Here is a 15,894-nt window from a genome sequence, read left to right as displayed (position 1 = left end):
GGCCCCTCACATTCCAGCTCAAGATACGAACTCCCATGTTGACTTAAAGCGACTAGATTGTGTACAAAGAAAGAAACCTATTGCAGCTTGTTCCGCCATTCCAATTCGAGCAAATTGTGACCAAAGAAAACACAAACAAACATATATAACATTACAAATAACACACCCCTCCCCCCACCCCCACCCTGTATACCCATAACCCCTAGGCATACCTTCGTCCCTGTATCCCCCGCCCCCTCCCCAAAACAACCCTTCTTTAGGGGCAATTAACTAATAAACCACTGGAGAGAACTGTCCCCCCCTCCCCATGCCCGACCTGCATATAACACTGTATTAAGTATATTCAAATTTCTATGAGCCAATCTCACACTCGTCGTTAGTCCAACTAATCAAAATACATAATTTCTGGTCTGAAAGCGACACCCGAGTATATCAGTCCAAGACTAATTAGCAAGCACTTGTCTCTTCCCTGGATAGGAACTGTCCAGCCAATTGGCCACGTCGCTAGGCGAAGAAAAGAATTTTGTTGACCCATCCGCCACAATCCTCAAGTTGGACGGGTACATCATTGAGTATTTCAAACCCAAACCCCGCAGCCGCGTTTTCACATCTTTGAATTTTGCGCGGTCTCGCTGGACCTCAATAGGAAAGTCCGGAAAGGTGGCTATTTTTTTCCCATTATGTGTTAAGTCCTCTTTATCCCTAGCCAGCCGCAACAAGGCATCACGATCTTTGAAGTGCAGGAATTTAGCAATCATGGTTCGAGACGGGGCCCCCGGCACAGGTGGCCGCCCTGGGATTCGGTGCGCCCGTTCAATAGCGAACTGGGTAGAGAAGCCTTCTCTACCAAATGATTGTATTATCCACTCTTCCAAAAAATTTTCAGGCTCCCTACCCTCCACACGTTCGTCAAAGCCCAAGAACCGAACATTGTTGCGCCTGAGCCTCCCTTCCATATCCGTGAGCTTTTGACGCAGTTCTACAACATTAGATGCCATTGTTTTAACCTGTACGTTAAGTGGGGTAACACAGTCCTCCAATAACGATATGCGGTTCTCGGCCTCGGACACCCTTTCTCTTATTTTCTGCGCATCATTTCTTAATAGTGAAATGTCCGACTGTACTTTACCCATTTGTTCCAGTAAGCGGGCCTCACACTTATTTACAGCCTCCAACACTTGCTGCAAAGTAACATCCGTTGCTGGTTGGGGATTACCTCCCTTTACTGGGGTAGTTGCGGGAGTAGTGGACTGGGAACTGCTCCCAAGCTGAGACTGTGTACGGGCATATTTTTCAAGTCTGGCTGCGGCCGTGTTCTGGCCTGTTTTACCCATAATACTTATATGAGCAATAGAAGTAGACAGCTACAACCTTCTGAAACAAACTGAAAAAAAGTCACAATGCCCGCAACTAGTATAATCCTGCCCTTCACAGGAATGTGAAAGCAGGGAATGTTACTATATGTCCCAATTAGCGAGCAACTGCCCACTCTGTGCTGTAGGAGTATGACTCTGCAACCTTCCAGGGCCAGCTGAATAAGCCCCTTATTATAGACGCACTGGACAGGGTGATGTCTTAGCGCTGGTCAGAATACACATATCCACTATAATTCTGCACTCTACAAGCAGGCAGGATTTAGAAATGTTCCTGTATGTCCCAATGGGGGTGCAGCTGCCTGCTATTAATCAGCTGCCTCTCTCACAGGCAGCACGGTATAAGCAAGCGTAGCAGGGATGTTAGAGGGATTTGTACTAACCGTACCTTCCCGTCGGTCTAGATCACTGGCTGCCAGCCAAAAAGTCCCAGCTGGCCAGATACAGATCTTCCCTGTTGCAGAGCTGCTCCGATGGACGCCGCCAGCCTAGTTGCGTCAGCCGCGTGCGCGCGTCCACAGTGGTCGGAGGTTGATGACGGCTAACAGCTGATGCTCCCGGAAGCGCTACACACAGCGAGTCACCGCTGCCCGCACCACGCCAACGGGTCCAGTATGACTTCAGACCCGGCCAGTCGTCCAGCAAGCACTCCGGATGCAGCAGGAACTACCTCTCACCAAGGGACGCCAAACCACACCGGGCAGCTACAGTCAGATCCGGCACAAATTGCGGGCTGCAAACGAGGGACAGAGCTCAAAGAATCGTGCAGGTAGGCATAGGGAGGAGAGAGCACGCTACCTCACGTCTGCACCGCCGTGGCCACACCCCCATCAGTGGGGAACTTTGGTCCATGGTTATGCGGTTATTAGCTGTTCCCTCGTGACCTTTGACTGCAATGTCGGCATTATTTCCCCTCTGGCAATAGCTGGGCATGCGTATGGTAATCTGTCCGTGACGCACGTGTGGGGGGCGGACAGCTGACATAGCATTCGGACGGTGTGGGCTATCCGTATGGTAGGCGGGGCTAAGAACACTGGGTAGCCGTCAGAAATACGCATCCGACCGAGTCAACTAGAATAAGGGCCACAGTGTATTTGCTCATGTATACAGAAGCGATCGTCTGTTCTTTGTTTTCCAGCTCACATTTAGTAAATGCCTATTGTGCCTTACTTCATTTTCCTCATTGTGGCTACATTGCAGATGTTTCTTTTTCCAATATAACCTGTATAATTACTCGCTGTTTCCTAGTCTGTTACCACTGACAGATATTCTAGTAGTATTTCCTAATACCGCTGCTGCATTTAGCGTTCCAGATGAAAACGTGAAGTTTCAGCTCCATCTCCACTAAATAAATGCTAAGATTCTGGCCCTGCTAATCTTACATATATGAGCACAGGTGGTATATGAATTGCTTCATGCAAATAAGGCCAGTTACCCAATCATTTAAAAAATAAATGAATTTAGTGATTGCGATGCTCTGATTTTAATTTTAGACCTTAAGGCTTTTCTTAGGTGCATTAGACCCCCCCCAATCCTTAATCCAGCTCTGTCTGATTGGTTTACATGCCGATACTGTTGCCAACATCACACTTTATCCTAGAGTTTCCCAAAATATGCCTTACAGTCCAAGTTTTAAGGATAGCCATGCTTGAGTCCAGGCGTTTAAATCAAAATGAGTAATGTAGTTAAGTCATCTGTGCTCTCACATGGACATCCTTAAAACCTGGCCAGTAATTATGGAGTTTGGGAAATTCTGCCTTAGCCTATAACACTGTTTTTCTGTATCTCGTGTGGTGTTAATTCCATGATGTAATCGCAAGACCTGTGACACAATGTAATGTAATATTTTGGAACTCTATAAATCATGATAAAATTAATATTTTACACTGCATCAGCTAATGTTAGCCCACATTTATTTATACACACGTAAAACAATAATAAACAAATCTAAAATAATGACAGAGACCTATTGGTGAGGAAAATCGTCAGGGTTACTAATTACTAGCTGAAGTACCCGGCGATACCCAAATGATCAAGTTATTAAGTTATCATTAAGTTCGGTGTAACAGTCACCATAATAATAATTAGCAGCTCTTCCAACACACCCATGAGGTGGCTGCTCAATGTCGTTTTTTTTGTGGGGTGTCGCCATTAGCCCTAATCCCCAGCTTGTTACCGTCAATTCCCTCCAGAAAAATGATTGCAAAAACTGGAGGGATCAGGAACAAGTCTTTAACAATCATTTGATTGTTTGCAAAAAAAAGAATAGGATTAAAAGAAAAGGAGTAAAAGAAAAGATGTAAAAATTTATTAATAATATTAAATAGGAACTTACCGCTTTAGACCTTTGATCTTACATTTTGGGTGTTCTGATTCGCTGGGGAGCCATCAGGTGAGGTGGGAGAGAAGGTCCAGGCTGAAGAGTCCCTCGCGGCACAGAGGGCAGGTGTTGTTGACCTTCAGCCATTCTGTAAGACAGGGAGCATGGAAGGTGTGGTGGCAGTGTGACAAAGCCATTTCCGTTCCTACCTCAATGTCCGAGATGCAGATGGCGCAGTGCTCTGGTTTCTCTCCTTCCGCAATGGTGTGCCTGCAGAAGGTGGGGAGACGGGGCTTGAAGAACTGCAGGAATATTTCCAGCAGGAGGCGATTTGGTCTCACAGCCTCTGCCTGATGGTCACTGCCACTGGGCTCATGTCCTCCTCTTCCTCTCCGTCCAGATCTTCCTCTTCCCGACGATGGTCCAGATCTTCTTCCTGATCGACTCCCATCGGATGGTCTGCGGCGTCCTGACCTCAGCCAAGCCTCTCTGATGTTCCGGCTGGGTCCATCTAAAATGATATTTCATATATTGTAGATATAACAAATAGCCATATGTGACATGTGAGGATCGGATATTGCTGTGTACAATAAGAGATCCAGCAATAACATCATTATATATATTAAATTACCATACAACTGAAATACAGAGCTGCAGCAGTATGCGTGTATGGTTGCAGGCCCCAATGTTTAGCGCTTCCTGATCTGTAACTAACAGCATGGGAGGTGCCAGCCAGGAACACAGGGACACTGGCCAACCACCACTGCTATAATCCCTCCCACTACAAAGGACAGGTGCCCATACACTAGTAAGATTTATCATCAGATCTGGCTGGTTGGGACAAAAACATGGTGATGGATGAGTGACAGTTTGTCAGTTTTCCAGCATTTCCAAGCTGTCAGCTGTCATTTGCTCTCATCCATAACCAGGTTTTTGTTCCAACCAGCCAGATCTGAAGATAAATCTGCGTGTGTATGGCCACTAAAATATTTAATTTACTGAACAAACTTTTTACTGACCTTGGTTTCCAATTAGCTGGGACAACTCTCGACGGCTCATTGTAGCCGGAGGCAGAAGGTGATCGAAGGGAGAAAAAGAAGAAAAAAAGGGGGAAAAGAGAAAGAAAAAGCACAGATGTAATTGTGCGCTGAGCTCCACTCACTGGTCACTCACTACAGTCACTGGCTGCGATTTTTTTGCCTGAAAATGTCTCTTACCTGAGAGCTGGTTTTTTTCCCTGCGTCCTCATCCACTTCTGCCCAGGAAATGCCAGTGCTGAGGCTGCATCATTCAAATGTGGCATGCGGGCGGCAGTTGGTGATGGCCGTGCGGCACATCACATCTACATTATATTCCACATCATCCTCTTCCAGGACAGGGGAAATGACCAAAAACAGACACCCAGACATATGTACATGTGTAACACTAGCTTCTGTGCATTATTGTAGCAACCCAGCATCTGTAATACACCGTGAGACAGGTTTATTAAGCCTGATGAAGCTGCACCAGCCAATCAGCCCCTAACTGACAATGTTACACCTATCCTGTTAGGAGCTGATTGGTTGGTGCGTTATCACTTCCCACTGTATCATGTCACCAGGCTTAGTACATGTGGCCCTGTGGGAGGTGATTTGCTGATGAAATAAAAATGTAAAGAGAAATACAGTTTTCCTGATGATTTGATGCTGCGCATCTCAGAGTGTCTCAGTTGTGCCGGGTGACTTGTGCTGTGTGTCGCATTAATGCTACAATAGGTATATGAGGATGCCCTGACATCACAGCGGGCGAGATGTACTAAGCTTGAAAAGTGATAAAATTGAGAGTAATAAACAACCAGCCAATCAGCTGGTAATAGCCATGTCGCAGGCTGTGTTTGAAAAATGACAGGTAGGAGCTGATTGGTTGGAGGTTTATCACTCACCATTTTATCACTTTTTAAGGCTCAGAACATCTCGCCCGCTTAGCGTGTTGTGATATACTTGGATGACAGACACCGTTCATCTCTTCTTCTAATTATGGAAAACGTTTATGCATTTTATTATTGCTAATGTATGATTGGAGGATGGAACTCTGGGTGATTGATGTGTTTAGGAAATGTGAGTGATTTACAGAGCTGGGAGGGATAAATAAATAATAGATAAATAATACAGTGCAGGATAGCGCTGGTATTAATGCAAAAACAAAAGTGAAAAGAGGGAGACTGGTTTGTGAGGTAATGTAGGGCAGGAATAGGTACTTGTGTACTAGCACGGCGCCCATCGCATCGCAGACCATAAGGCATGCGATGGTATGCGATGCGATGTTATGCGATGGCAGGCGATGTTATACAATTTTAAATTGTATACCATCGCATTGTATGGCACTGTATGCCATTGTATCGCATATACAATGGTATGCGATTTAAAATTGTATAAGCACCCTAATTGGTTTTTCAATGTAAAAAGTGGCCTCTATAACATGGGGTGCGAGGGGTGGCGGTACGCGTCCTACGACCTTTTCATACCCCCACTATCCACGTCAGCATGGAGTTGATTTTTACTATAGTGTGGCGAGCGCAGTATTGTAAGCCCCTATTAGGGTGCTTATACAATTAAACATCATATAGGGGCTTATACAATTTAAAATCGCATCGCTGTGCATTGGGTGTATGCCATGCGATTTTGGGGGACATTTACCAAAATGGATTCGTAGAAAAAAGGTCTATTCGTAGGCAGAATTACACCTTTTTTTTACGAATTTGTATTTTCGGGACTTACAACAATTCGTATTCCTAAAGATGGAACATTCGTATTTGTATTTACAAATACGAATGTCTACACCATCGATAGGATACGACAGAAATCACCATTCAAAAGAATGGTGGTTCCTGATGTACTAAGCAGCCGTACTGATAATACGGCTGCTAAGTGGTGTAAAACACCCACGCAAATACGACAGGAAAATACACCTTGCTTTCCCTGTCGTATTTGCTCTAAGCCTGCACGGATCAGTCAGATCCGTGCAGGCTTTAGTGTAAAAAAAAAATATAAAAAAAAAAACGGCGTGGGGTCCCCCCCACAGCTGTAACCAGCACCAGGCTGACAGAGCCGGGGACGGTAATTCAGGGATCCCGACAAATAGGGGTTCCCCTGATTTTTAACAACCAGCCCCAGGCTCCAGTTCCGGGGCTGGTTCCCAAAATACGGGGGACAAAATGAGTAGGGGTCCCCCGTATTTCAAGAACCAGCCCCAGGCCAACCCAGCCAGCAGGGTAATGCCACAGCCGGGGGGAGACTTTTTATACAAGTCCCCCCGGCCAAAGCTTTCAGCCCTACCGACCAGTCAGCCTGGCCAGGGGCCCTGGGGTCCCCCCCCCTCCAGGACTTACCTGACCAGGCTGAAGCCTGGTGCTGTCCTCGATGCCCCTGGGCGGTGGGCATCGAGCTGATCTTGGTGTAAAAAAAAAAGATTAAACTATTGTCTAATACTGGGGCACTATGAGTCCCAGCAAGCCTCCCCCGCAAGCTGGGACTTGGAGAACCACAAGTCCCAGCCTGCGGGGCATTAAAGGGCCCGCTGGGTCTTGTAGTGCCACAGTATTAAAAATAGTACAATAAAACACACTGACACATACTTAAAATAAAACTTTAATACATACAAAGCCCACACATACTAATACTTACCTATCTTCTTCCCGTAGGTAGCCCTGGTCCTGATGTCCTGTGTCGTCTTCTGGATCCATGTCGACGTCGCTGTCCATGTCGTCCTCGCTGTCGGCGGTCCGGAGTCCGAGGAAATCCATGTGGAAGGAAACCATACTCACCTGTCCCAGGGCGACGTAGTCCAGGTAAGGGTCTTGGCAAAAAAACAAACCGACACCCGAAACCAGCCGGACAGCAGGAGCCACACGGTGTTTGTGTACATCGTGCGGCTCCGCCTCCCGAATGCCGCTATTGGCCGCCTTGCGGCCTAGCGGCCAATCAGGAGCCGCTAGGCCGCAAGGTGGCCAATAGCGGCATTCGGGAGGCGGAGCCGCACGATGTACACAAACACTGTGCGGCTCCTGCTGTCCGGCTGGTTTCGGGTGTCGGTTTGTTTTTTTGCAAAGACCCTTATCTGGACTACGTCGCCCTGGGACAGGTGAGTATGGTTTCCTTCCATAGGTTCCCACATGGATTTCGTCGGACTCCGGACGCCCACGCCATCGCCGACATGGACAGCGACGTCGACATATATAGTCCATCATCATCATATATGGGAGGTCACTGGTGGTGTCTGTAGTATATGGGAGGTCACCGATGCTGTCTAGTATATGGGAGGTTACTGATGCTGTCTGTAGTATGTGGGAGGTCACCGATGCTGTCTGTAGTATATGGGAGATCACTGGTGGTGTCTGTAGTATAAGGGAGGTCACTGATGCTGTCTGTAGTATACGGGAGGTCACTGGTGGTGTCTGTAGTATATAGGAGGTCACTGGTGGTGTCTGTAGTATACGGGAGGTCACTGGTGGTGTCTGTAGTATACGGGAGGTCACTGGTGGTGTCTGTAGTATATGGGAGGACACAGATGCTGTCTGTAGTATATGGGAGGTCACTGGTGGTGTCTGTAGTATATAGGAGGTCACTGATGCTGTCTGTAGTATATGGGAGGTCACTGGTGGTGTCTGTAGAATATGGGAGGTCACTGATGCAGTCTGTAGTATATGGGAGGTCACTGATGCTGTCTGTAGTATATGGGAGGTCACTGATGCTGTCTGTAGTATATGGGAGGTCACTGGTGGTGTCTGTAGTATATGGGAGGTCACTGGTGGTGTCTGTAGTATATGGGAGGTCACCAATGCTGTATGTAGTATATGGGAGGTCACCATTGCTGTCTGTAGTATATGGGAGGTCACTGATGCTGTCTGTAGTATATGGGAGGTCACTGGTGGTGTCTGTAGAATATGGGAGGTCACTGATGGTGTCTGTAGTATATGGGAGGTCACCGATGCTGTCTGTAGTATATGGGAGGTCACTGATGCTGTCTGTAGTATATGGGAGGTCACTGGTGGTGTCTGTAGTATATGGGAGGTCACTGATGCTGTCTGTAGTATATGGGAGGTCACTGATGCTGTCTGTAGTATATGGGAGGTCACCGATGCTGTATGTAGTATATGGGAGGTCACCGATGCTGTCTGTAGTATATGGGAGGTCACTGATGCTGTCTGTAGTATATGGGAGGTCACTGGTGGTGTCTGTAGTATATGGGAGGGCACTGATGCTGTCTGTAGTATATGGGAGGTCACTGGTGGTGTCTGTAGTATATGGGAGGTCACTGATGGTGTTTGTAGTATATGGGAGGTCACCGATGCTGTCTGTAGTATATGGGAGGTCACTGGTGGTGTCTGTAGTATATGGGAGGTCACTGATGCTGTCTGTAGTATATGGGAGGTCACTGATGCTGTCTGTAGTATATGGGAGGTCACTGATGCTGTCTGTAGTATATGGGAGGTCACTGGTGGTGTCTGTAGTATATGGGAGGTCACTGATGCTGTCTGTAGTACATGGGAGGTCACTGATGCTGTCTGTAGTACACAGGAGGTCACCGGTGGTGTCTGTAGTATATGGGATGTCACCGATGCTGTCTGTAGTATATGGGAGGTCACCGATGCTGTCTGTAGTATATGGGAGGTCACTGATGCTGTCTGTAGTATATGGGAGGTCACTGATGCTGTCTGTAGTATATGGGAGGTCACCGATGCTGTATGTAGTATATGGGAGGTCACCGATGCTGTCTGTAGTATATGGGAGGTCACTGATGCTGTCTGTAGTATATGGGAGGTCACCGATGCTGTATGTAGTATATGGGAGGTCACTGATGCTGTATGTAGTATATGGGAGGTCACTGATGCTGTCTGTAGTACACAGGAGGTCACCGGTGGTGTCTGTAGTATATGGGATGTCACCGATGCTGTCTGTAGTATATGGGATGTCACCGATGCTGTCTGTAGTATATGGGAGGTCACCGATGCTGTCTGTAGTATATGGGAGGTCACTGATGCTGTCTGTAGTATATGGGAGGTCACTGATGCTGTCTGTAGTATATGGGAGGTCACCGATGCTGTATGTAGTATATGGGAGGTCACCGATGCTGTCTGTAGTATATGGGAGGTCACTGATGCTGTCTGTAGTATATGGGAGGTCACCAATGCTGTATGTAGTATATGGGAGGTCACCGATGCTGTATGTAGTATATGGGAGGTCACTGATGCTGTCTGTAGTACACAGGAGGTCACCGGTGGTGTCTGTAGTATATGGGATGTCACCGATGCTGTCTGTAGTATATGGGAGGTGTCAGCATCGGGGTTTCTTGTGTTCCCGGCTGTGACCGTGGTGGACCAGTGGAGGGCGCTGGAAAGCAGGATGCTTTATGTATGACATGCACTGGGGACCTGGGCACAGCGAACCAGAGGGTTGGCGGAGACCAGAAGCAGGTGCGCGGAGTCTAACTTGCCAGTGGTATTCACCAGGGAGTCCCGCAAGGAACTATGGACTTGGCTGCGTCTGACAAGCAGGTCGCGGCCCCCTGCCCTGGTCCTCTGGACGCAGGCTGGGACTGAGGACACAGGAGATTTGAGAGAATGTCTTTGAGACGGCCTGAGAGCCGGGGATGATAGTAGACAGCCTGGAAGCTGCGGGACGGCCTCGGAGCCGGAGGTGATAGTTGGCAGCCTGGGAGCTGTGGGACGGCCTGGGAGCCGGAGGTGATAGTTGGCAGCCTGGGAGCTGTGGGACGGCCTGGGAGCCGGAGGTGATAGTTGGCAGCCTGGGAGCTGTGGGACGGCCTGGGAGCTGGAGGTGATAGTTTGCAGCCTGGGAGCTGTGTGACGGCCTGGGAGCCGGAGGTGATAGTTGGCAGCCTGGGAGCTGCAGGACGGCCTGGGAGCCGGAGGTGATAGTTGGCAGCCTGGGAGCTGCAGGACGGCCTGGGAGCCGGAGGTGACGACCTGGGAGTCGTTAGTACTTGATGTCGATAACCAGGAAAGGTGTTGCAAAATCTCTGGGGGCACTTCAGTGCCCAGTCGACACAGGATGTCGGCAGCAGGTGAATATGCAGGTGTAATAGGCCTGCTCCCTACTCTACACGTGTTACACTATCCAGTCACCTAGCCGGGCTCTCATGCAGAGTCACCCGCTGTACCGCCCCCTGCAGGTGTAATAGGCCTGCTCCCTACTCTACACGTGTTACACTATCCAGTCACCTAGCCGGGATCCACCCAGACGCCTTGGAGCCCATGGAAACATCCGCCGCCACGTGTTCTTTGAGGACATGGACTGGGTCTCTTTGGAGGAACTGAAGCTTGTACCCCCCTACATACCTGCGCCAGTAAGTACCACACAGAACGCCTATGGGCTCCTGGGCAGGGTGGGACTAAATGCTGCACAAGTGTAATGCTGGGTACACACTGGGCGATATACCGTAAGCATGGACAATATCGCTATATAGCGCAAATCATCCAGTGTGTGCGCTCAATGCCGTTAGTGATGCTTCATCCCGCACATCGTTACTGACCCCTCCCTGTGGCCTGTACATGCAGCTCAGTACTGACGGTCTAGTCCACGCCTGCAGGTACGGAGCGGGTGATGTCAGTGTGTATGCAATATATCATGGCTCCCACGTCACCGATGACATAGCTAACAGTATGGACAGCGTGTACCTAGCATAAGACATAGGAGACTATTACTAACATACTCTCGTAGCCAATATTCCAAAGTCAGCTGCACCCCCATCCTCATTCCCTCTGGTGTCAGTCACAGACGCGTTTCCCCAGAGCTTCCTATGGGGACTGCAAACGTGAGTCTATTCACCAAGCTCTATAAAGCAAAAGGTCTTGGAGTTTGTTACGTTGCAGTGTCAGCGTCTGCAGTAACACTGCTGTAATGTATGGCCTGAGTGACAGGTTCTGACATCTGTGTGACATTTATACGTTATAGAGACCACGCTGTAAGAGCCTGACATCTAACCTCTCCATAATGTCTCCAGCTCACTAATTCCAGTCCCAGATGCAGTGATCACTGACACCCCTTTATATCCTCTCTCTGTAGCCAACCATTACACACACTGTCTCCAAAAAGCTCAGCTTGGAAAGGATGGAAGCAGCAGAGGCCCAGAGACCACCAATACCAGCCCAAGACCAGGCAGCATTCAGCGGGATCTCGTACATCAGCACCACCTGGAGATCCCTGCCAGGGACATCCGGCCAGTAGGAAGATCAGAGCGAGATGCCATTCTGAACTCAGCAGCGCTCACACCAACAGCCAGGTAGTATACCACACTGTGTAGGGCAGCACTGGTTTATTACACAGCACACTGATACAAACACACAGCACTGCACCACTGAGCACCTCAGCACTAGGGAGGCCAATCCCGGGGCATTTTTTCAATCCCGGGATTCGGGATTGAAAAATGCTCAATCCCGGGATCCCGGGAATCCCGGGATTGGCCTCCCTAATAAAAAAAAAAAATGACCTGCCCCCCAAATATCAATATAAATGCCCTCTTATTCGCCCCTCGCCTGCCCGCCCGCCACTGTTCCCCATCCCCCTGCCCTGCACTGTCACTTACAGTGGTATGGTGACAGGCAGCAGCAGGAGCGATGTCCGTCCGTCCGTCCATGCAGCGGCGGGGCGGGCGGGCGGCTGAGCGACTGTACTTATGCTGAAGACAGTGCACTGACAGGCATGGCGGTGGATGGGCTGCGCAGCGTGGCGTGATGTCAGGGGTCACGCTGCGCAGCCTGGGCGCCGTCATGACACTGACAGCCACCGGGGGTACGCAGCAGACAGCCGGGCAGCATCTGAGCCATTCTAAAGTGCTCAGCGCTGCCCGGCTTTGGAAAAAAAAGCACTGGGATACTAATCCCGAAATCCCGGGATTGAAAGCTTCAATCCCGGGATTGAAATCCCGCCGATTTTAGGCCTAAATCCCGGGATCCCGCCGATCCCGATCCCGGGATTGGCCTCACTACTCAGCACACTGATACACACATAGCACTGCACCATTGAGTCCACCAGCTCACTGATACACACAGCACTGCACCACTGAGCCCCCCCAGTACACTGATACACACACAGCACTGCACCACTGAGCCCCACCCCCCCGGTACACTGATGCACACACACAAACACACACACACACACAGCACCACAGAGCACCTCAGCACAATGATACACACATAGTGCTGCACCATTGAGGCCCCCCAGCACACTGATTCACACATTGCACTGCCCCAGAGCCCCCCCAGCACACTGACACACAAATAGCACTAAACCACTGATCCCCCCAGCACACTAATACAAACATAGCACTGCCCCACTGAGCCCCCCCCAGCACACTGACACACAAATAGCACTGAACCACTGATTCCCCCCCAGCACAGATACAAACATAGCACTGCACCACTGAGCCCCCACCCAGCACACTGATACACACACAGCACTGCACTACTGAGCCCCCCATCCCCCCGGTACACTGATACACACACACAGCACTGCACCACTGAGCACCCCAGCACAATGATACACACATAGTGCTGCACCATTGACCCCCCAGCACACTGATACACACATAGCAATGCACCACTGAACCCCCAGCACACTATTACAGAGCACTGCACCACTGAGCCCCCCCCCCCCCAGTACAATGATACACACACAGAGCACCTCACCACTGACCCCCCCCCCCCAGCACACTGATACATAGCACTGCACCACTGAGCAAACTGATACACACATAGCACTGCACCACTGAGCCCCCCCAGCACACTGATATACACTTAACACTGCACCACTGAGCCCACCCCAGCACACTGATACACACATAACACTGCACCATTGAACCTCCCAGCACACTGATACACACATAGCAATGCACCACTGAGCCCCCCCAGCACAATGATACACACACACACACACAGCACTGCACCACTGAGCACCTAAGCACAATGATACACACATAGCACTGCACCACTGAGCCCCCCCAGCACACTGATATACACTTAACACTGCACCACTGAGCCCACCCCAGCACACTGATACACAAATAGCACTGAACCACTGAGCCCCCCCAGCACACTGACACACAAATAGAACTGCACCACTAAGGCCCCCAGCACACTGATACACACATAGCACTGCCCCATTGAGCCCCCCAGCACACTAATACACACATAGCACTGCACCATTGAGTCCCCCAGCACACTGATACACACATAGCACTGCACCACTGAGCCCCCCCAGCACACTGATACACACACAGCACTGCACCACTGAGCACCGCAACACAATGATACACACATAGTGCTGCCCCATTGAGCCCCCCAGCATACTAATACACACATAGCACTGCACCATTGAGTCCCCCAGCACACTGATACACACATAGCACTGCACCACTGAGCCCCCCCAGCACACTGATACACACATAGCACTGCACCATTGAGCCCCCAGCATACTAATACACACATAGCACTGCACCATTGAGTCCCCCAGCACACTGATACACACATAGCACTGCACCACTGAGCCCCCCCCAGCACACTGATACACACACAGCACTGCACCACTGAGCACCTCAACACAATGATACAAACATAGTGCTGCACCATTGACCCTCCAGCACACTGAAACACACATAGCAATGCACCACTGAACCCCCCAGCAAAGTATTACAGAGCACTGCACCACTGAGCCCACCCCCAGTACAATGACACACACACACATAGCACCACACCACTGACTCCCCCAAGCACACTGATACATAGCACTGCACCACTGAGCCAACCCCCCCATCTGACTGATACACACATTTAGCCCCCCGGCACACTGATACACACATAGCACTGCACCACTGAGCCCACCCCAACACACTGATATACACTTAACACTGCACCACTGAGCCCACCCCAGCACACCAATACACACAGCACTGCACCACTGACCTCCCAGCACACTGATACACAAATAGCACTGAACCACTGAGCCCCCCCAGCACACTGACACACAAATAGAACTGCACCACTAAGGCCCCCAGCACACTAATACACACATAGCACTGCACCATTGAGTCCCCCAGCACACTGATACACACATAGCACTGCACCACTGAGCCCCCCCCCCCCCCCCCCCAGCACACTGATACACACACAGCACTGCACCACTGAGCACCTCAACACAATGATACACACATAGTGCTGCCCCATTGAGCCCCCCAGCATACTAACACACATAGCACTGCACCATTGAGTCCCCCAGCACACTGATACACACATAGCACTGCACCACTGAGCCCCCCCCAGCACACTGATACACACACAGCACTGCACCACTGAGCACCTCAACACAATGATACACACATAGTGCTGCACCATTGACCCTCCAGCACACTGATACACACATAGCAATGCACCACTGAGCCCCCAGCACAATGAAACACGCATAGCACTGCACCATTGAGTCCACCAGCTCACTGATACACACATAGCAATGCACCACTGAACCCCCCAGCAAAGTATTACAGAGCACTGCATCACTGAGCCCACCCCCAGTACAATGACACACACACACATAGCACCACACCACTGACTCCCCCAAGCACACTGATACATAGCACTGCACCACTGAGCCAACCCCCCCATCTGACTGATACACACACAGCGCTGCACCATTTAGCCCCCCGGCACACTGATACACACATAGCACTGCACCACTGAGCCCACCCCAACACACTGATATACACTTAACACTGCACCACTGAGCCCACCCCGCACACCAATACACACAGCACTGCACCACTAACCTCCCAACAGACTGAAACACACATAGCACTGCACCACTGAGCCCCCCAGCACAATGATACACACACACAGCACCACTGAGCACCTCAGCACAATGATACACACATAGTGCTGCACCATTGAGGCCCCCCAGTACACTGATTCACACATTGCACTACCCCACTGACCCAGGGATCACCAGGCATCACTCCAGCGGTTGCCCCGAGGGCTTAATCCGGCCCTGGTGGTTGTGTAAGGGCTGGGGCATAATTACTGCAGCCCTGTGTAAGTTATCCTGACCCAACCCCAGTCACAAGCATACAGTACAGGTCTCCTTGACCCACTCCCCCCAGTCACCAGTGTATAGGTCTACCAGCCCCTCCCGCCAGCATATGTCTTCAAGCCCAAAC

At 50.1% G+C, this 15,894-nt stretch overlaps 1 protein-coding gene across 1 annotated transcript in view; it reads left to right on the top strand.

Moving 5' to 3' along the window:
* The first annotated feature begins 7,471 nt into the window (after positions 1–7,471).
* LOC146007504 (protein kinase C delta type-like) overlaps positions 7,472–15,894 on the top strand; it is an 89,648-nt gene continuing 81,225 nt past the window's right edge. The window contains exon 1 of the mRNA XM_083145905.1: positions 7,472–7,519. The gene's annotated coding sequence lies outside the window, so the exon portion shown is untranslated. The remainder of the gene's footprint in view (positions 7,520–15,894) is intronic.

Source organism: Crinia signifera, chromosome 6 (assembly GCF_055691185.1).
Source record: "Crinia signifera chromosome 6, ASM5569118v1, whole genome shotgun sequence".
Classification (NCBI taxonomy): Eukaryota; Metazoa; Chordata; class Amphibia; order Anura; family Myobatrachidae; genus Crinia; species Crinia signifera.
Note: the sequence above shows the minus strand (reverse complement) of the source record. Positions and strands in the feature narration are given on the sequence as shown.